General features: G+C 39.5%; 1 long non-coding RNA gene across 1 annotated transcript in view; it reads left to right on the top strand.

Moving 5' to 3' along the window:
• The window catches only part of LOC132397778 (uncharacterized), a 35,689-nt gene extending 14,586 nt beyond the window's left edge, over positions 1–21,103 (top strand). The window contains exons 2-3 of the long non-coding RNA XR_009513444.1: positions 19,621–19,755; positions 20,073–21,103. This is a non-coding gene — a long non-coding RNA (uncharacterized LOC132397778). The remainder of the gene's footprint in view (positions 1–19,620; positions 19,756–20,072) is intronic.
• The last annotated feature ends 465 nt before the right edge of the window (positions 21,104–21,568 follow it).

The raw sequence follows: 21,568 nt of genomic DNA, 5'->3' as shown, positions 1-21,568 counted from the left end.
GAAGCCATTAGATTGGGGAAGTTGCCACAATCTTTTTATAGAGCTTCCATTTCTCTAATATTGAAGAAAGATAAAGACCCTACTAACTGTGCTTCTTTATTGAATGTAGACTCCAAGATTTTTTCCAAGTTACTGGCATCTAGGTTGGAGAAGGTATTACCCAAAATTATTTCAGATGATCAAACCAGTTTTATTAAAAATCGCTATTCTTTTTTTAACATTAGGAGAATGTTGAATATTGTTTATACTCCCTCACATGACACTTCAGAATGCGTGATTTCATTAGATGCGGAGAAAGCATTTGATAGAGTTGAATGGCCTTACTTATTTAATGTGTTGGAGAAGTTTAATTTTAGTCCGATATTTATATCATGGATTAAATTGATTTATCATACCCCAGTAGCCTCAGTGTTTACCAATAATCAAAGATCTCCCTTTTTTCGCCTATTTCAGGGCACTAGACAGGGATGTCCTCTTAGTCCATTACTATTTAACATTGCCTTAGAACCTTTGGCAATTGCCATCAGACAATCACAGGATATTTTGGGTATTAATCGTGGGACAGATATTCATAAGTTATCTTTGTATGCAGATGATTTATTACTATTCATTTCTAACCCGGAGAAATCCATTCCAGCAGTTTTATCATTATTGGCTCAATTTAGTGAGTTTTCTGGGTATAAGTTAAATCTTAATAAAAGTGAATTGTTTCCTTTGAATAAACGGGTCCCAATTTATGGAAATTTACCTTTTAAATTAGTTAATGACTCTTTTACTTATTTAGGGATCAAAATCACAAAAAACCATAAAGATTTATTTAGATTTAATTTTTTTACCCTTAATTGATCAGATTAAAGGTTTGTTTACTAAGTGGTCACCTTTATCTTTATCCCTAATAGGTAGGATTAATGCTATTAAGATGGTTATTTTACCTAAGTTTTTATATATTTTTCAAGCGATACCAATTTTTATCCCGAAATCATTTTTTACTAATGTTGACTCTAAAATTTCTTCATATATATGGCAGAATAAAAACCCCAGGTTAGGTAAAATATATTTACAGAAGACAAAAAAGGAAGGCGGGTTAACATTACCTAATTTCAGATTTTACTATTGGGCAGTTAATATTAGATATTTGTTATGTTGGTTGAAAGATGGGGGTGGATCTTTCGGCCCTCGTTGGGTGAGTTTAGAAACTAAATCTGTATCAGCTTATGCTCTGGGTTCTATTTTAGAGACTTCTCTCCCTTTTGCTCTTTCTAAATTGCCGAAACGAATTGACAACCCGATAGTTAAACATACTTTGCGTATATGGTTTCAATTTCGGAGATTTTTTGGGTTGACTCAATTCGTTTTAAATAGTCCTATTGTATCTAATTGTTTTTTCCACCCTTCCATTATAGATCAAGCTTATTCGGCTTGGAAAACTAAGGGATTACTAAGATTTTCTGATTTATTTTTGGACAATTGTTTCATGTCTTTTGAGCAATTATCCAACAAATATAACTTGCCTAGATTTTATTTTTATAGATATTTACAGATTAGACATTTTTTAAGTTCTGTACTCCCTACGTTTCCAAATTTTGTGTCTTCAGATATTTTGGAGAGTTTATTTGAATTAGACCCTTTTCAAAAAGGTCTTATTTCAAAACTTTATAATATAATTATGAAGATACGTTCAGAGTCACTTTATAAGACTAAAAAGGATTGGGAAAGAGAGCTTAGTCTTATTATTTCTAGTGAGAATTGGGATAGGATTCTTCAATTAGTTAATACATCATCGTTATGTGCCAAACATTCATTAATACAATTTAAGGTCGTACATAGGGCCCATATGTCCAAGGATAAATTTAGCTCATTTTTACTCTCATATTAGCCCTATTTGTGATAGATGTCAATCTGAAATTGCGTCTTTAACTCATATGTTTTGGTCTTGTTCATTTTTGGAGAAATATTAGAAAGATATTTTTGATATTATTTCTGCGGTTTTGAATATTGATTTACAACCTCATCCTATTACTGCAATTTTTGGTTTACCAATGTTAGACTCACTGCATTTATCTTCTTCTGCCCTTTGAATGATTGCATTTCTAACTCTGATGGCTAGAAGATCTATATTGTTGAATTGGAAGGAAATTAATCCTCCCACTGTATTTAATTGGTTCTCTCAAACTATGTTATATTTAAATTTAGAAAAAATTAGAAGTGGTGCTTTTGAGACTTCTATTAAATTTGAAAAGTTATGGAGACCATTTATTCAACATTTTCATATGATGTAATATGACCCTGTGCCAAGTTCATTTGATTTCCCAGCTTTTAGCTTATGTATGTTGAGAGGACCGGAAGTGACGGCATTGATGAATATTTATTTTTGTGAGATATTATAAACAGCCCCCTTTTTTTCTCTCTTTTTTTTGCTTTTTTTTTCTTCTATATTAGTTATTAGTTATTAGATTAGTAGATTAGCTAGTTTTGCATTATATATATTTTTTATTTTTTTTCTTTCTTTTTTCTGTTTTTTATATCATATATTATGAAATATTTAGACTTACCATGTTCATACATATATTTTATGGCTTATGTCTTGGTAAACTCATTTATATTGTAACTATTATGTATGTTTTTTTTCATATGTAATGGAATTTGTATGTTGGTAATTTCTTTATCAATATATCATTTGTATTCTGTCCATATTACTAATAATAATAAAAAAGATTTAGAAAGAAAGTAAATTTATGTACCTGGACATTTAAATAAAACAGTCACACAAAACTACAAATTACTGTAAAAATTTCTTCAGAGCAAGAATTCTGACATCTTTCTCCAATTTTCACACATAATTCCAGACAGGCAATGTAATTAACTTTTCATTTCCTCCTCAATTCCAGGAGAATTAGTGGTGGATAATAAATGCTGGTATTAACAGTGGAGTCCACATCTCCTGATCTAGAGTTGTCAAAATTTTCCAGACACCAGACCAAAAGATTGAGATATAGGAACAGAATTAGCAGTGTTGGGACTACTTTTTATGCTGTATATTAATGATTTAGATGATAGAATAGATGGTTTTGTTGCCACGTTTACAGATGATATGAAGATTGGTGGAGGGGCAGGTAGTGTTGAGAAAACAGGTGGGCTGCAGAGGGACTGAGACAGATTAGGGAAAAGGGCAAGAGTGGCAAACGAAATACAATGTTGGAAAATGCATGGTCATGCATTTTGGTAGAAGAAATAAATGTGTAGATAATTTTCTAAACGGGGAAAAAATCCAGGAATCTGAGATGCAAGGTGACTTGGGAGTCCTTATACAGAACACCCTAAAGATTATCTTGCAGATAGAGTGTGTGGTAAGGAAGGCAAATACAATGTTATCATTCATTTCAAGAGGTCTAGAATACAAGAGCAGAGATGTGATGCTAAGGTTTTAAAAGGCACTGGTGAGGCCTCACCTTGAGTATCGTGAATAGTTTTGGGCTCCATAATCGAAGAAAAGGTGTGCGGGCATTGGAGAGGGTTTGGAGGAGATTAACAAGGATAATTCTGGGAATGAAAGGATTATCATATGAGGAATGTTTGATGGCTCTAGGTGTGTACTCACTGGAATTTAGGATGGTAGAGGGAGGGATCTCTTTGAAACTTTGAATGTTGAAAGGCCTTAAGAGAGTAATTGTGGAAAGTACATTTCTGATGGTGAGGGAGTCAAGATAGAGAAGTGCCCATTTAAAACAGATGCAGAGAAATTTCTTTAGCCAGAGGACGGCAAATTTGTGGAACTTATTACCAAAGACAGCTGGAGAGGCCAGGTCAGTGGGTGTATTTAAGGCTAAGATTGATAGGTTCTGGTTGGCCACAGCATCAAAGATTACAGGGGCTATGCCAGGGAGTGGAATGCTGAGGAGAAAGAAAAGGATCAGACATGATTGAATGGCAGAGAGCAGACTCAATGGGCCAAATGGCCTAATTCTGCTCCTGTCTTCTAGTCTTGTGGCCTTATCTTGTTAAGCAGCCTCATGTAGAACTTTGTCAAAGGCCTTCTGAAAATCCACATTAACAACATCCACTGACTTTCCTTTGTCTATCCTGTCTATTATTTCTCCAAAGAATTCCAAGAGATTTGTCAGGTTTCTCTTTAAAGAAATGATACTGAATATAGCCTATTTTTCATGTGCTTCTAAGTACGCCAGAACCTCAAACTAAATAATGAATTCCAACACCTTCTCAACCATTGAAGTCAGGCTAACCCTATAATTTCCTGCTTTTTGTCCCCTTCCTTCTGAGTGGAGTGACATTTGCAATTTTCCAGTTTTCTGGAACTATTCCAGAATCTAGTGATTGCTGGAAGGTCACCACTAATGTTTCCAAAATTTCTTTAGCCAACTCTTTCTGAACCCTTGGATGTAGTCCATTTTATCCAGGAGATTTATCTACCCTCCAGACCTTTCAGCTTTCCAAGCACCTTCTCCTTAGTAATAGCAATGACACTCATTTCTCCCCCTGACACTTTTGAACTTCTGGCATACCGCTTCTTCAGGTTCAAGTTCAACTTCAAGGTTATTGTCATTCAGCCATATGCATATATATTGCCAAATGAAACAATGTTCCTCTGGACCATGGTGCACAGCACAGTATATGACCTCACATACACAACAAGTAACTTAATATTATCACAAACAAACAATAAGGTACATTTATGACACAAGTTGAAAAGTATAATGTTACTGACACTTCACTCATGATGAGACCTCAGTGGTGGCAGAGAAATCAGCAGCCTCACAACCTGGGTAAGAAACCACTTTGTATCTTAACAGTGTTGCACGGTGCAAATGAGAATAACCCAAGTGCAGGACACGGGCATGGAGATTGAGTTGGGGATGCTGGTGCAGATGTGAATGTTGAACAGCAAACATGAGGAATCTTGACACGAAGCTCTGATATGGAGTCTTGACACAGAGACGGGGTTTTCATGGAATATCTTGAAACTGGAGCTGAACTTGGAACAAACAGTTCTAAGCAGTCAAGAAACAAAGTTATCACATGGGAATAGACCAACAAACTGGTAACCTGTGATACTGACACTATTGTACTTATTTCACAGTCTCTGATGAAAACCAGGTGTATGGTAATTGAGTAAACTAGCAGCAATTGGAGATCTAATGACTGAACTTAGGGCATAATCAGGGAGAAAGGAGTGTTAAAGGAGAAAGGCCAACTGGAACCATGACAAACAGTGTTTCACAGTGAAGACTGATGCAAAATACTTACTCAATTTGTTTGTCATTTCTTCATTCCTCATTACTACCTCTCCAGCATCATTTTCCAGCTCTCTGATATCCACTCTTGCCTTTCTTGCCTCTCTTTTACACTTCATATATCTGAACAAACTTTTGGTATCCCCACTTTTATATTATTCGATAGATGAAAGTTCAATGTAAATTTATTATCAAAGTACATATACAGCCCTGAGATTCATTTTCTTGTGAGCATACTCAATAAACCCACAATAGAATAATAAGCACAATGACAGACCACACAAACTTGGGTGTTCAACCAGTGTGCAAAGGACAACAAACTGTGTAAATACAAAAAGAAATAATAAATAAATAAACAAACAGACAAACAGACAAACAAACAAACAAAGAATAAATATTGAGAACATTAAATGAAGACTCTTTGAAAGTGAGTCCACAGGTTGTAGCAACATTTCAATGAAGGGGCAAGTGAAGTTGAGTACAATTATCCCCACTGGTTCAAGAGCCTGATGATTGAATGTCAATAAATGTTCCTGAATCTGGTAGTGAGAGTCCTGAGGCTCCTGTACCTTCTTCCTGATGGCACCAGCATGAATAGACCATGACCTGGGTGGTAGGGGTGCCCGATGATGGATGCTGCTTTCCTGCGACAATGCTTCATGTAGATGTGCTCATAGTGGAAGAGATTTACCCAAGGTTAACTGGGCTGTATCCATTACTTGTTGTAGGGTTTTCCATTCAAAGGCATTAGTGTTTTCGTACCAGGCTGTGATGCAGCCAGTCAATATACTCTCCACCACACATAGAGAGAAGTTTGTCAGTTTTAGATGTCATACTGAATCTTTGAAAACTCTGAATGAATTAGAGGCACTGCTGTGCTTTCTTCATAATTGCTCCAATGTGTTGGACCCAGGGCAGGTTTTCTGAAATGATAACACCAAGGAATTTAAAGTTGCTGACCTTCTCCACATTTGATCCTCTGAGGACTGGTTCATGGACCTTTGGTTTCCTTCTCCTGAAGTGAAAATCAGCTCTTTGGTCTTGCTGACTTGAAAGGTTGTTGTGGCACCACTCAGCCAGATTTACAAACTCCCTCCTATATGTTGATTCATTGCCATGTTTGATTCAGCCTACGACAGTGATGTTGTCAGCAAACTTGAATATGGAATTGGAGCTGTGCTTAGCCATACAGTCATAAATGTACAGTGAATAGAGCAGAGGGCAAGCATGTAGACTTGTGGTGCATCTGTGCTGATGGAGGTTGTGAAGGATATGTTGTTGCCAATCTAAAATGGGCAAGGGTCTGCAAGTAAGGAAATCAATGATGCAATTGCACAGGGAGGCATTAAGGCCAAGGTTTTAAAGTTTATTAATTAGTTTTGAGGGGATGATGGTGTTGAATGCTGAGCTGTAGTTGATAAAGAGCATCCTGATGCATGTACCTTTGCTGTCCAGGTGTTTGGAAATGGCATCATGTAGTATCTCAATCACTCGATTATAGTCAGCCTTCATATTTCATCTTACCTCTCCTTATTGCTTTAATTGTAAGCTTCTGTTGGCTTTTATAAGCTTTGTAATCCTCTAACTTCCTGGTAGGAATGATCTCATCTTCAACAATGGGGCACATCTATGTGCAAGTAGGTGTGGTATTGTATCCCTATTCGTTCATGATGTACACTCCTTTCTTGGCCCATATCATTCAAAATCGTTCCTATCCACATAGTCCTCTAGATGATGGAAAATAATAGTTTTGTACCCAGCTTTATTATTACTTCTAGCTGCTCATTCCATATACTAACCATCTTTTGTGTGAAGAATTTGTCCCTTTTAAATCTTTCCCCACTTCGTTTTAAACTTATGTGTGGTTTTGGATTCCTCTATTCTGGGGGCAAAATTTTAGCTATTCACCTTTCGGTGCTCCTCATGATCTCAAAAGTCATAAGACCAGGACCAGAATTAGGCCATCTGGCCCATCGAGTTACTCTGCCATTTCATCATGGATGATGCAATTTTCCTCTCAGCCCCAATCTCCTGCCTTCACCCCGTATCTCTTAATGCCCTGACCAATCAAGAATATATCAAACTCTGCCTTAAATATACACAAAGATTTGGGTCCAAAGCTGCCAGTAGCAAATAATTCCATAGATTCACCACTCACTGGTTGAGGAAATTCCTTCTCATCTCTATTTTAAAAGTACAACACTCTATTCAGAGTGTGTCGTCTATACTCTCCCACCATAGGAAACATCCTCTCCACATCCACTCTATCAAGGCCTGTTGAGCCTCCAGAATTTGGTGGAACTCCCTTGGAATTCCTGCATCTGCAGATTTTGGCATCTAGATATTCTCTCTCCTGGAATCCAGCACCAATCCAATTTTCCCAATCTGCCTGCATAGTGAAATCCCCCATGACTATTGTAACATTGTCCTTCTAGCATGCATTTTCTATCTCCCATTGTAATTTGTAGACCACATCCTTACTACTGTTTGGTGGTCTGTATACAACTCTCATCAGGGTCTTTTTACCCTTGCAGTTCCTTAGTTCTATCAACAATGATTCAACACCTTCTGACCCTATGTCACCTCTTTCTAATAATTTGATTTCAATTTCTACCAACAGAGCAACACCACCCCCTCTGCCTTCCTGCCTTTCCTTTTGATACGATGTGTATCCTTGGACATTAAACTCCCAGCTATGATCTTTGAGCCATGATTCAGTGATGACAACAACATCATGCCTGCCAAACTGAAACTGTGCTACAAGTTCATCCACCTTATTCCATATACTGCATGCATGCAGATACAACACCTTCAGTCCTACATTCACCCTTTTTCGGTTTTTGTCCACCTTTTACGTTGACTCCAATTTTGCTCTGTCAACAGCCTCTCCACACTACACATTGCCTCTGTTTGTAAACCAGCTACCTCATCTTCAGCACTATTATCTGCATTTCCTACGATGCTTCTTGCATTGAAATATACACAGCTCAGGACACTAGTTGCACCATCCTCAACCTTTTGATTCCTGACTTTGTTTGAGATCTTACAAACATCTGCCTCCACAGTCTCTCCACTAAGTATTCTGGCACTCTGGTTTCCATTCCCCTGCAACTCTAGTTTAAACCCCACTGAGCAGCATTAACTACCTTCCTGCTAGAGCATCAGTCCCTCTCCAGTTCAGCTGCAAATTGTCCCTTTTGTACTGGTCCAACCTTGCATTGATCAAAAGATCTTATGCCTTCCTTCCTGCACCAACTCCATAGCCACATATCAAACTGTATAACCCTAGTTCTGGCCTCACTAGTACATGGCATGAATAACAATCCTGAGATCACAACCCTGGAGATCCTGCTCTTTAACTTAGTACCTAACCCCCTGAACTCCCTACGCAGAACCTCATCACTCATCTTACCTATGTCATTGGTACCATAACCTCTCACCATTCACCTCCCACTGAAGGCTCAATCTGAGTTGTCCTGTCCTAGCAACGAGGAAGCAACGTACCTTCTACAACTTTCTTTCTGGCCACAGAATCCCCTACCACTACAATGTGCCTTATCTCTTCCCTTCTGAGTCACAGAGGCAGACTCGGGGACAGAGATCTTTGACTGTGACTTTTCTCTGTTAGGTCAACCTTCCCCCCCCACCCCAATGGTATCCAAAGTGATAAACCTGTTGTTGAGGAGGATGGTCACAGGGGTACTCTGCATTGGCTCTTTAACCTCTTTCTTCTTACTAACTGTCACCCGGCACCTTGTCATCCTGTGCCCTGCACCTTGGACATGTCTCTATATGCCCTATCTATCACCCCTTCACCTCCCAAATGTTCTGGAGTTCACCTAGATTTCAACTGTTCCTTTAAATGTGAGTTGTTCTTCAGTTAGGAGCCATTTTTTTTAATTGCTTTCTGGTAAGATTCCATAAACTAAATGATTTATCAGTGCATCATTAAGCCCATTGTTGAACTCACAATGCTCAGAAAATTTCTTGAATTTAGCCACATAAACTGATATGGACTCCCCTTCCTTTAGATTCCACTGAAGAAACCTAAAGCATGTGTAATCAACAGTGGTTTTAGTTCTAAATGTTCCTGCATTAGTTTCATATTTGCCAAGCTCATTTTGGTTGGTTTGCTCCAAGCAAACTGTATGCTCTTCCACAAATTGCACTCAGCAGAATTGGCACTCCTTTCTCATTGGCTGATCCACTTTCTTTAAAATAGGGCTCAGTTTCCTTAGTATACATCACTCAGTTATCTTTTGTGTAATTAAATGCATCTGTCTTTCTAATGTTGCCAGCCATTTCTACTTTTCTATTTATTTCTACTTTTTTATTTATTATTATCACATTTCTACTTTTCTATTTATTTCTACTTTTTTATTTATTATTATCACATCACGTGGTACTCACTGTTTATGAACCCATAAATTTCATCTGTTTTCTGCCTTCTGTTTTGAACTCAACCGCCTTTCTCCTCCTTCTGAAGGAAAAGGTGTGCTGCACTTCAACGGGTTAGGTGGTCACCTCAGGTTCACTTCCTCATTGCCGCAAGTTACGTTTTATAACTCCAAAACATAGAACTAATTGTAATGGGCTGGGATGATCAGACCAAAACTATTTGAGAGTCCCGGAGATGTGGTAAAAAGTGTACTAGACAATAAAGTAACTTAAGCCTAATTTATTATCATAAAATAGAAAGCACAAAGACACATAAAGACACAAAGGTTTCAGGGTTCACGGTTCTTAATCATCATTGATTGTTGCTGTTGTCAGAGAAACTCTGAATTCCAACTCACTTCTGAAACCACCCCTGGGTTCCAGGCACCAATCATCATTTCCAGTCTGGGTAAAGTCGTCTGGTGAATTTATTATGGGGAACAAGGAAATGGCAGATGAGTTGAACAGGTACTTTGGATCTGTCTTCACTAGGGAAGACATAAACAATCTCCCAGATATAATAGTGGCCAAAGGAACTAGGGTAAAGGATGAACTGAAGGAAATTTATATTAGGCAAGAAATGGTGTGGGATAGACTGTTGAGTCTGAAGTCTGATAAGTCCCTGGGACCTGACAGTCTGCATCCCAGGGTACTTAAAGAGGTGGCTCTAGAAATCGTGGACGCATTGGTAATCATTTTCCAATGTTCTATAGATTCAGCAACAGTTCCTGCTGATTGGAGGGTGGCTAATATTGTCCCACTTTTCAAGAAAGGAGAGAGAGAGAAAACAGAGAATTATAGACCGGTTAGCCTGACGTCAGTGGTGGGAAATTTGCTGGAGTCAATTATAAAAGAGGAAATTACGACACATTTGGATAGCAGTAGAAGGATCAGTCCGAGTCAGCATGGATTTATGAAGGGAAAATCATGCTTGACTAATCTTGAGTTTTTTGAGGATGAAACTATGAAAATGGACAAGGGAGAGCCAGTGGATGTACTGTACTTGGACTTTCAGAAAGCTTTTGATAAAGTCCCACAAAGGAGATTAGTGGGCAAAATTAGGGCACATGGTATTGGGGGCAGAGTACTGACATGGATTGAAAATTGGCTGTCTGACAGGAAAAAAAGAGTAGTGATTAACGGGCCCCTTTCGGAATGGCAGGCTGTGACCAGTGGGGTACGTCAAGGTTTGGTGTTGGGACAATATACATTAATGATTTAGATGAAGGGATTAAAAGTAACATTAGCAAATTTGCCGACGACACAAAGCTGGGTGGCAGTGTGAAATGTCAGGAGGATGTTATGAGAATGCAGGGTGACTTGGACAGGTTGGGTGAGTGGGCAAATGCATGGCAGATGCAGTTTAATGTGGATAAATGTGAGGTTATCCACTTTGGTGGCAAGAACAGGAAGGCAGATTACTATCTAAATGGAGTCAAGTTAGGAAAAGGGGAAGTACAACAAGATCTAGGTGTTCTTGTATATCAGTCAATGAAAGCAAGCATGCAGGTACAGCAGGCAGTGAAGAAAGCTAATGGCATGCTGGCTTTTTTAACAAGAGGAATTGAGTATAGGAGTAAAGAGGTCCTTCTGCAGCTGTACAGGGCCCTGGTGAGACCCCATCTGGAGTATTGTGTGCAGTTTTGGTCTCCCAAATTTGAGGAAGGACATTCTTGCTATTGAGGGAGTCCGGAATGGCAGGACTGTCATATGTTGAAAGATTGGAGCAACTGGGCTTGTATACACTGGAATTTAGAAGGATGAGAGGAGATCTGATTGAAACATATAAGATTATTAAGGGATTGGACACACTGGAGGCAGGAAGCATGTTCCCGCTGATGGGTGAGTCCAGAACTAGAGGCCACAGCTTAAGAATAACGGGTAGGCCATTTAGAACAGAGATGCAGAAAAACTTTTTCACCCAGAGAGTGGTGGATATGTGGAATGCTCTGCCCCAGAAGGCAGTGGAGGCCAAGTCTCTGGATGCATTTAAGAGAGAGTTAGATAGAGCTCTTATAGATAGCGGGGTCAAGGGATATGGGGAGAGGGCAGGAACAGGGTACTGATTATGTATGATCAGCCATGATCACAGTGAATGGCGGTGCTGGCTAGAAGGGCTGAATGGCCTACTCCTGCACCTGCTGTCTATTGTCTATTGAAACTAGGAAAGGCAATTCCATATATTTACAGGCTTCACAAGGCAGAGACCCAGGAACAGACCAACTCTTTGATGTTTTTGTTCTCGTTAACTCAATGTGGTTTCTTTCATTCAAGCAATGTGTGTTCATTAACACAGTGTTCAGAATGCACTTTTAAAATAATTAGACTCTTTAATGGTCACTCCTCATCCATCAGCCCAATAAAGTTTTGGACACAACATTCCTCAGACTCACAAAGAAAATTAATATTACATGAAAATGATAAGACCAAACCCAAAAAGGAATTCATCAAGTCGACTTTTCAGACACTAAGAAGCTAGCTCTCAAAGCAACCATCAAAGTTTAGTCAGTAACAAACATCCTCATGTTCATGGTGGTGAGACTAAGAAAGGATCCAGCTGCTGTCAGCAAGCATTAGGAGTTAGCAGACTGACAGTGTTTACTTTGTACAGACACTGCTAACATTACTCACCAACAGACATACAGACCTCACAAGCTAGGCGTTCAGAAGAGTTAAATTGCCATTTTAAACTGTTCAGACACGTATCCAATATTTAATACAACACACTAATTGAAAGAAAAACACGGTGCCTGGGATAGACGTATGTACTTGGTTTTTAATTTAGTGATGCATGCACATCTGATATGGTGGTGTAATCAGTTACACAGTGACCTAATGACAGACACCTTGCATGTACTTTTACATATAACCTGTAAATATGCAAACAAGCAAAGAAAGTTTAATCAAACTATATAATTCCAATATTACTCAAATATTACTGAATATTACTGAAATATTAAATACACAACAATGAAGAACGTATCTGAAGCACTTTCAGGTAAGTCTTTCATTCATCAATGGTTATTAACCTAAAGTCATGGCACTTTTGCAATGGGTGAGGTTTAACATGAAAGTACCAGTGTTTTGCTGGGTCATCTTTAAGTACAGGTTCATTCTGAGCTATAGGTTGGGAGATATTGATCTTATGATCTGACATTGGAGTCGTAATTCTTGTGTGCTTTAGAAGAGCTGTAGGTGGGAAGAGCGAAGCTGGGGACTTTTTTTTGCAAACAAATAGGTGCAGGAGGGGGGAATTTAGTGACACTATTCTCCTCTTTACACTTTCAACCTTGAGAAATCTATCTCTCTTACAAAGAATGTCACAGCTTTTCAACAATAGAACTAATGTCACAGGCAGTGTCTAAATAAGCTAAATCAAGTAGATAGCCGTCTTCCTTTGCTGAAAGAAGCTTAATTAACAGATGCTCAAGTTCTCTTAACTTGTAGTTATCCTCATTTAAAATTTTGGATAGGCGAGCAGCTTCTTGAAAAGGATGATTTGTATTACCTCCTATTTGTTGAGCCTCTCCCAGGTCAGTGTTAAAGCTGTAGCTGGTTTCCAACATGAACTGCTCTAAAGTACCTAACATAGTCTGAGGACTCCTTACAATGCTATTTTGACAGCAAGTCTGATTCTTTGCCAACAGTAAGCTGCAGATCTTTGATTCTATTGTTAAAAGCTGACTTCCATGCTCTATTACTTTCTAGACGGTCAACAAATGTGAAGGACTGGTCTTTGTGTGCCAGATAATTGGTCATATTCATGATGACTGAAGTCTTCTTGTAAACTACCTTTGTACTGAGGCTTGGCTGTCAATGTGAATTACCATTGTCTCCGCTGTTTTAACAGTAGACAAAGTCCTTGTTTGGTGTTGGACAGGTCGGTTAGAGTTGTGTGACATATGTGAAGGACTAAGTATTTCTGAACTTTGCTGTAAGCAACTTACTGGAGGGTGACCATTGGCTACTGTTGTTTTCCAAAGGGTTGGGTAAACAGTAAGAGGTAAATTGAATGGAGTGCTGTGCTACAAGCTGACTCCATCTGCTGGCTGAGACGTTTGGCTTGGTTCCTGACCTGACCACTCACGTATCATGTGTGCCTTGTATTATTGCTGGGTGGCTGTTTTTACAGTAAAACTCCTCACCCTCTTGCTCCACTGTGGCCTCCAATATCTCAGCCTGATCAATAGCAACTGCAGCATCTTTTTCAAAATACAGGGCTTCCAAAATGGCCTCTAGCTGAGCTTTGTCTCTTTTCTTGGCGATCCTGCTCTCTGCAAACGTAGCACACTCTCATTCAGCCTCTGCCTTCAGTCTGGCTCGTGCAGTCTGCATGACCACAGTGAACTGTTGTCAGACGCTTTGATTTCCTGTGGTGTTGTGTGCTTTGAGAATCACTTGTCCATAGTGCTTGTTATTCACTGCCATTGACTGTTTGAACACTGTTTGGCCAGCTGTGTTGCAGTATTTTCACCGTAGTGCTCTCCTTGTGTGTGAAGAGTATCAAAGCTTGCAGTTGGAAAAATGGGCTGAAAAATGGCATATGGAATTTAATACAAACAAGTGTGAGGTGTTGCACTTTGGGAGGACCACCTAGTGTAGGTCTTACAAAATGAGTAGTAGGGCAATGAGGGCTGCGGTAGAACAAGGGGATCTGGGAATACAGGTCCACGGAGAGGGTCATAAAGAAAGCTTTAGGCATATTGGCCTTCATTAATCAACTTATTGAATACAAGAGATGGGATGTGATATTGAAGTTGTATAAGACATTGGTGAGGTCAAATCTGAAGTATCATGTGCAGTTTTGGTCACCTACCTACAGGAAAGATGTAATTAAGGTTGAAAGAGTACAGAGAAAATTTACAAGGATGTTGCCAACACTAGAGTATCTCAGTTATAAGCAAAGATTGAATAGGTTAGAATTTTATTCCCTAGAATGAAGAAGATAGACAGGAGCTACGGGGAGGTAGTCACCCCAAGGCTACAGGAGACAGATAAATAGTTGACTGGCAGAAGAGGGAAGGGAGAACATCAGATAATGGAGAGCACCTTTATGGCCTTCCCAATCAACAATAAGTACTCCATTTTGAATACTGTTGCAGGGGGACAACCTACCTGGGAGAAGAAACAGCGGCCGTGCCCCTGGCACCTTGTCTGGCCCCGTTGTTAGGGAACTGAAGAGAATGGCAGCAGTAATAGGAGACTCTATAGTTTGGGGGACAGACTCTGTGGACGTGAAAAGGAAACACAGATGGTAGTTTGCCTCCCAGGTGCCAGGGTCCGTGATATTTCTGAACACATCCACAACATCCTGAAAAGGGAGGGTGAGCAGCCAGAAATTGTGGTACATATAGGTACAAATGACATAGGTGGAAAATGGCAGAAGGTCCAGAAAAAAGAATATAGGGAGTTGGGAAGGAAGCTGAGAAGCAGGACTTTAAGGGTATTAATCTCGGGCTTGCTGCCTATGCCAGGTGACAGTGAGGATAGGAATAGAATGAGGTGCCAGGTAAATGTGTGGCTGAAGAATTCAAGCAGTGAGCAGGGATTCAGATTTCTGGATAATTGGGACCTCCTTGGGGGTAGGTGGAACCTGTACAAAAGGGACAGGTTGTACTTGAATCCAAGGAAGACCAATATTCTTGTGGGCAGATTTGCTAGAGCTGTTGGGAGTGGTTTAAACTAATATGGCAGGGTATGGTAACCAATATAATAGAGCTGAGGATGAGCCAGCAGGTTTACAAGTAGATGATGTATGTAACTTGAATGTAAGGAAGGACAAGCCCATAATTGGGATAAATGCAGTCAGATCAAGGAGTTAAATTGTAACACAAAAGTAAAATTCATAAGCACAAAGAATGCAGGACTGAAGGTGCTCTATTTAAATGCGCATAGTATTTGGAATAAGATGGACAAACTCGTGGCACAATTAGAGATTGGTCAGTGTGACATTGTGGGCATAACTGAGTCATGGCTGAAAGGCCATAGTTGGGAGCTTAGCATCAAAGGACGAAAGGACAGGCAGGAAGGCATAGGTGGTGGTGTGGCTCTGTTGGTAAGAGATGGAATTACATCCTTAGAAAATGGTTAAATGGGGTCAGAGAATGTTGAAGCTTTGTGGAGTTAAGGAACTGCAAAGGTATGGGAATCATACAGAATATAGGCTTCCATATGGTAGCCAAGATATGGAGTTGAGATTGCAAAGGGAACTGGAAAAGGCTGTATCCTTGGTATATTGAATAGTAGCCAGTCGTGAGACCCTGAGAGTGGGTTCCACTCCCGCAAAGAACCAAAGTCAGCATGTAACTCCAGGTCAGGGTCTTCAAAAAAACTCTGAAAGGAAAAAATGGAGATATTGAAGATGGAAATAGAGCTGTTTCTGAAGATGCAGGCAAAGGAGTCGCTGTAAGGTGCTGTCGTCTCCTACGCTCCACTCCCTAGTGAAGACTATTATGTTACGAATGTGGAGCAACTCTGAAGGGCCGAAGGGTGCAAAGTTGCCCCCTCCTTTTTGAGAATCGCAAGATCGCTAGTATTTCGGGTCTGAGACCCAGGAAATGAGAGAGATACACAGCATGTCAGGAAATGAGAGAGAGAAACGCAGGATACACAACCAGGTGGAATGTCTCCTGACATAAGTGGAACGGAACCACTGATTGCTGCCATTGTCTCTTGGAGAAGGACTTGTGTATTGAGTACTGTACTATTCATTGAAACCCCTCAGGGGACAACCAGAGTGGTCTGGTTGAGGGATTGTATCATCCCAACCTGATTATCATCTGAGACCCCGTGAGTGAGGCATGTCTGGGGAAAATGCCTTTAGACGCACCAGGAGAAACGCTAGAAATCCAGTGACAGCGTTTTATAGTGAAAGCCGGTGGGGGCTCGTGTGCGTCCTCCCTTGCCTGGGTGGCGGGCTCATCACGGAAGAACGGTTTAGCTAAAGGAGAGGTCACACTTGAACGGCCACACCAACGAGACACCTGACGGATCGAAATCATAAAGGAAGGTTGGAAAAACCCGTAGTGGTAACTGTTCCCATTCTCCTATCTCTCTGTCTCTCTCTCTCTCTCTCTTTCTCTCTCTCTCCAACGATTGCAACACAGTGACAAACAAACGACGGCAGCCTGTGTGAACTGAAGCAAACTTTATATTTCCATTGGACAATTCATTATCCCCTAGACAACGATGGAGCTTATTTCTTATTGATTTTTATTATATCCGCACTTTCAGGTTTAGTATTGATGACGTATATTATCTGTATATTTGCATTGATATTATTTTTGTGTATTTTTACTAATAAATACTCTTAAAAATAGTATCATCAGACTCCAACGGATGTCTCTATCTTTGCTGGTAAGTAACCCAGTTACGCGGTTCGTAACAATGATCTAAATGGGAAGAAAATTCAAACATCAGTGGTGAAAATGGACTTAGGAGACCTTGTGCAAGACTCGCTGAAGGTTAGCTTACAGGATGAGTGTGTGTTAAAGAAGTCAAATGCAATATTGGCATTTAGTTCAAGGGGAGTAGAATATAAAAGCAAGGAGATCATGCTGAGGCTTTATAAGACACTAGTCAGGCTGCACTTGGAGTATTGTCAACAGTTTTGGGACCCATATCTCAGAACAGATGTACTGTCATTGGAGAGAATCCAGAGGAGGTTCACAACAATGATTCCAAGAATGAAGGGGTAAACATGAGGAGCATTTGGCAACTTTGAGCCTGTACTCACTGGAACTTAGAAGAATGCATGGGGATCTCATTGAAACCCACTGAATGCTGAAAGGATGAGATAAGGTGGACAGGATGTGGGTGGGGGTATCCAGAAATAGAGGACACAGCCTCAAAATTGAGGGAGATATTTTAGAGCAGAGTGAAGGAGGGATTTATTTTATCCAGAGAGTAGTGAATCTGTATAATGCTCCACTATAGACTGCTGTGGAGGCCAAGACTGTGGGTATACTTAAAGCAGATGCTGATGGTTTCCTTATTGGTCAGGGCTATGGCGAGAAGGCAGGTGTATGGGGTTGAGTGGGATCTGGGATCAGCGAGTGGGAGAAGGCAGTTTAAATGGTTTAGCCTGGACTGGATGAGCGTAAGGGACTGTTTTGGTGGCAACTTTCTATGTTTAAATTCTATGATTCTATGACTTTCTATGAGTATAACAGAGGAACAGAAAAATACCATAAGTACTTAATGCAGCAAACTGCATTGTCACACATTCATGAGAAATTAGGAATATGAAGCTAGACTTACATGTAATATTTTCAGAATATCACTGGCATACGTCATGAAATTTCTTAACTTTATGGCAGCAGTTCACTGAAATACATGATTAGTAAATATAGAGAAAAAACTGAATTACAGTAGTATATACATGTATATTAAATACTGTGAAAATTATACACAGAATGAGCAATCAATGTTTTAAAATATGCCAGATGATTAATATCATGTAAGCATTCCTTAAATGTCCAAGGCTGGGCAAATACTGTACTGATAATCAGTAATAAACCTTTACATAAAATTAACACAAAATATTGCTCAGATAGTGTTTTCCTTTATGAACTAAAGCAACCATCACAGATGATGGTTTCAATGGCACAAACAAAAGAAAGATGGCACAGGATTGTTTGCATGTACTTCAGTCTGACTGAAAACCTCTACTAAAAACAAAAATGGCTGCCTGCCTGTTGTGGTCCAACTGAATTTCAAAATGAAAGTCTTCAGGGCTATTAGTTAACAAATAAAAGCCTGAACAAAGGAGATATTTGTGTTTTGAAGTAGGAGTAGACAGATCTTCACAACCTCCTAAATTAATCATGTTGCTTGCGGAACCTCTGAGAGCCTATTATCTGAAAACAAGCACCTCAGGTGCATGCTCAGGGTCTAAAAAAATGTAAAGGAATATTTAAGGAGTAGGGAAGTAAATAATGAACAGAAAATAATTGTGATGCACTTATTCTTTTTCATTTATAAATAGTGATAGAATGAAAAGTGTTGCTACACTAGGAAATTAAAAATCCTGCAATAAAAATGAACTAAATGACAAAAAAATGGCCAAGCTCCAAACAGATCTGTCACCAATCATTATGTGCCATGTCGTATGTCTAAAACCATGATTGTTCTTGGCAGATTTTTCTACAGATGTAGCTTGCCTTTCTTTACTCAATGGTGACCCCAGCCATTATCTATACTTTTCAGAGACTGTCTGCTGGTGTCAGTAGTCACATAACCAGCTACACATACAATCATCCACCATCCACTCCCGTGGCTTTACGTGATCCTGTTTAGTGGAGCTGAGGGGCTAAGTAGGTGCACCACCTTGCCCAAGGGTGACATGCAGGTTAGCGGAGGGAAGGAGTATCTTACACCTCCTTTGGTAGAGACCTATCTGCACCCTGCCACAAGACGATAAACCACTAGACCACTGTGAAATGTTCGAGGGTATAGATCAAAGGTTTGGTGTTACAATTTTACAAACTTACTTAAATAAGCAACCGGTGGCCTGGAGAAGAAGGAACATTGTGTGCTGGGTAACTTGAAATAAATTTAATTGAAGTTGAAGCTAACTAAGAATTCAAAAGTAAAAATTAAGAAAAAATGAAGATCTTCAAATTACAGATGACCTCTCAGTTTTCAGAGCATGGGATGTAGAACTTCACCTTTATAAAATTCTCAAGTCACAACTCAAAAATTTGAGATAATTTTACACAACTTTATTGTCAATCAGTTGGTATTGTAGGCCAATGAGAGTTGGATACAACGCTGTGTCAATTGAGTTGGTAATCACAACCCAGTCCCTTCTTTGCCATATGCTCTCCCAGTCTGAAGACATGTGAACAGGTGTCTTAGAGTGTAGCGCTACCATGCTCTTCATCTCTGAGAAGATAAGCACAGTAAACTCCTTTTTTTTACTCCCCTTATTCAGCTGTTTCATCACGTTTGCTGAGCTTTAAACGGGCATCTCAGGGTTCGCTACCACAACAAGTCTCAAGACAAGATCCAAAGAGTAACCAGTTGCATCCAGGCATTCTGATTCCACAGAATGATGTCATTCAACCAAGTATGTGTGGATCTGAGTGTTTTGTTCTAAACCTGTATATCAATTTACTCTCTTCTTTTCCAGTCAATATAGAAAGTTCATAGAAAATCCAGAGAAAATTAAGAAGACGTAAGATAGAGCAGGCAACAAACCAAAGATGTTTTATAAATGTGGGGAAATTCAAAGACATCTGAAGGAAGAGAACATACCGTCAGAGACCAAAAGAGCAACCTGTTGTTTGTAGCTGTCAGGGAATGTAGTTGAGAAAGAAAGGACTGTAGTGCCAGCTGAGATAAAGAAAGAGTACTAACCATCTTTCAAATTGTATTAATTGCTAGGTCTGATGTGTCTTCCACCCAGTGACGGATAGCAGATGTTCTGCTCGCCCTGCGAGTGATTTGCAATTTGAGAAAATGATGCCTGTAAAGCCTGTTTAAACCCTGACTGAGCACCAGGCAAACAAAGAATGAGAAGAAAGTGCTTATGATGAGCAGCTGATCAAATGCTGGAAGTGAGTTTGGAACCCAACGAGATTGCTGTAGAGCTCAGCATTTCCACCTTTCACCTTTATTTCACATCTCTTGCACCTGTATTGTTCTGCATCTCAGCCCTCCAACTTTATCTTTCTGTTCTCTCACCTCTTATTCATTTCCTACTGATATCCTCTCTGAAAAGATTAGTTGTAATTAACTATACTGCTTCGCCCCACCTACTCACCATCATCAGTTTCAATGTGCCCACCACATACATTCCTCTGCTCCCTTCACCTATCACCCTTCTCTGCAATTGTTTCTCACATCTGCAAGTTGTGATGAAAGGTTATTGACCTTTCTCTCTCACCAGCTGCTGCCCGAACTGTTGGCTTCTTTGATATTCTGGAATTTGTGAAAAATTCTGTTCATGAAGTTTCACATAAACTTCCTTTTCATTGCAGCAGAAGCCTCTGATCTGTATTCACAGGTGATCTATTGCCAAAATGTGCAGAAGCTGAGAGTATTTTTCCTGTAAATTGAGTTTAGGTGGACCTCATGCTCATGTCATTGGAATCATGTTATAATTAAAATCAAACAGAACATTGAGATCTTGATATAGTTTTTCAAAATGTGCAACTCATTAGGCATCCTGGATCTTGCAACTGCTTCAGTTTTTGTGCTTTCAGTAGTTTTCTTGTGTTCAGTAGTCAGTATATTCAGTAGCTTCATGTTCAAGAGGCAGTTTAATGCCCACTTTAAAGTCACATGATCAATACAAAGAAGTCACATGCATCTATTTTATCCATCCACCCAGAACATTCAAATTCTTTTCTCCCTTGTTGTGCATCAATAGTCGTTATGGAGCCAAGCCCGGAGATACTAAACAGTTGGGTAACAGAGACTCTGAATTATATATGGATCTTCAATCTGAAACGTAATCAACAACAGAACAATAAAAGCCTTTCTTTTCATGATGGTTTGCTGACCTTTTAACCTACTTTAATTAGAACAATCTAATCCATCTCTCCTATATTGCTCCAACCGAACACAATAATCCAGGTGTGGTCTAATCAGGGTTTTATAGAGCAGCAGCATTACTTCGTGGCTCTTGAACTCAACTTCTTTAGAAATGTAATGTTGTTAAGAATTTCTTGTTCAGATTGGTCAATAAATACTCAATATAAATACTCAAAAATTTTCTAAAGCAAAGGTCCACAGGAGCAATGACTTTTGAAAGTTATCACCTATTGACTTATAGATGTGTACAAGCTGAAACAGGCCGTCAACCCAAATTGTTCATTTCAACAAAGAGATCCTTCTCAAGAATGTGTAGGAGGGAGATTTGTGTGCAGAGCTGAGAC

Source organism: Hypanus sabinus, chromosome 8 (assembly GCF_030144855.1).
Source record: "Hypanus sabinus isolate sHypSab1 chromosome 8, sHypSab1.hap1, whole genome shotgun sequence".
Classification (NCBI taxonomy): domain Eukaryota; kingdom Metazoa; phylum Chordata; class Chondrichthyes; order Myliobatiformes; family Dasyatidae; genus Hypanus; species Hypanus sabinus.
This window is presented reverse-complemented; position numbering and strand designations above follow the sequence as displayed.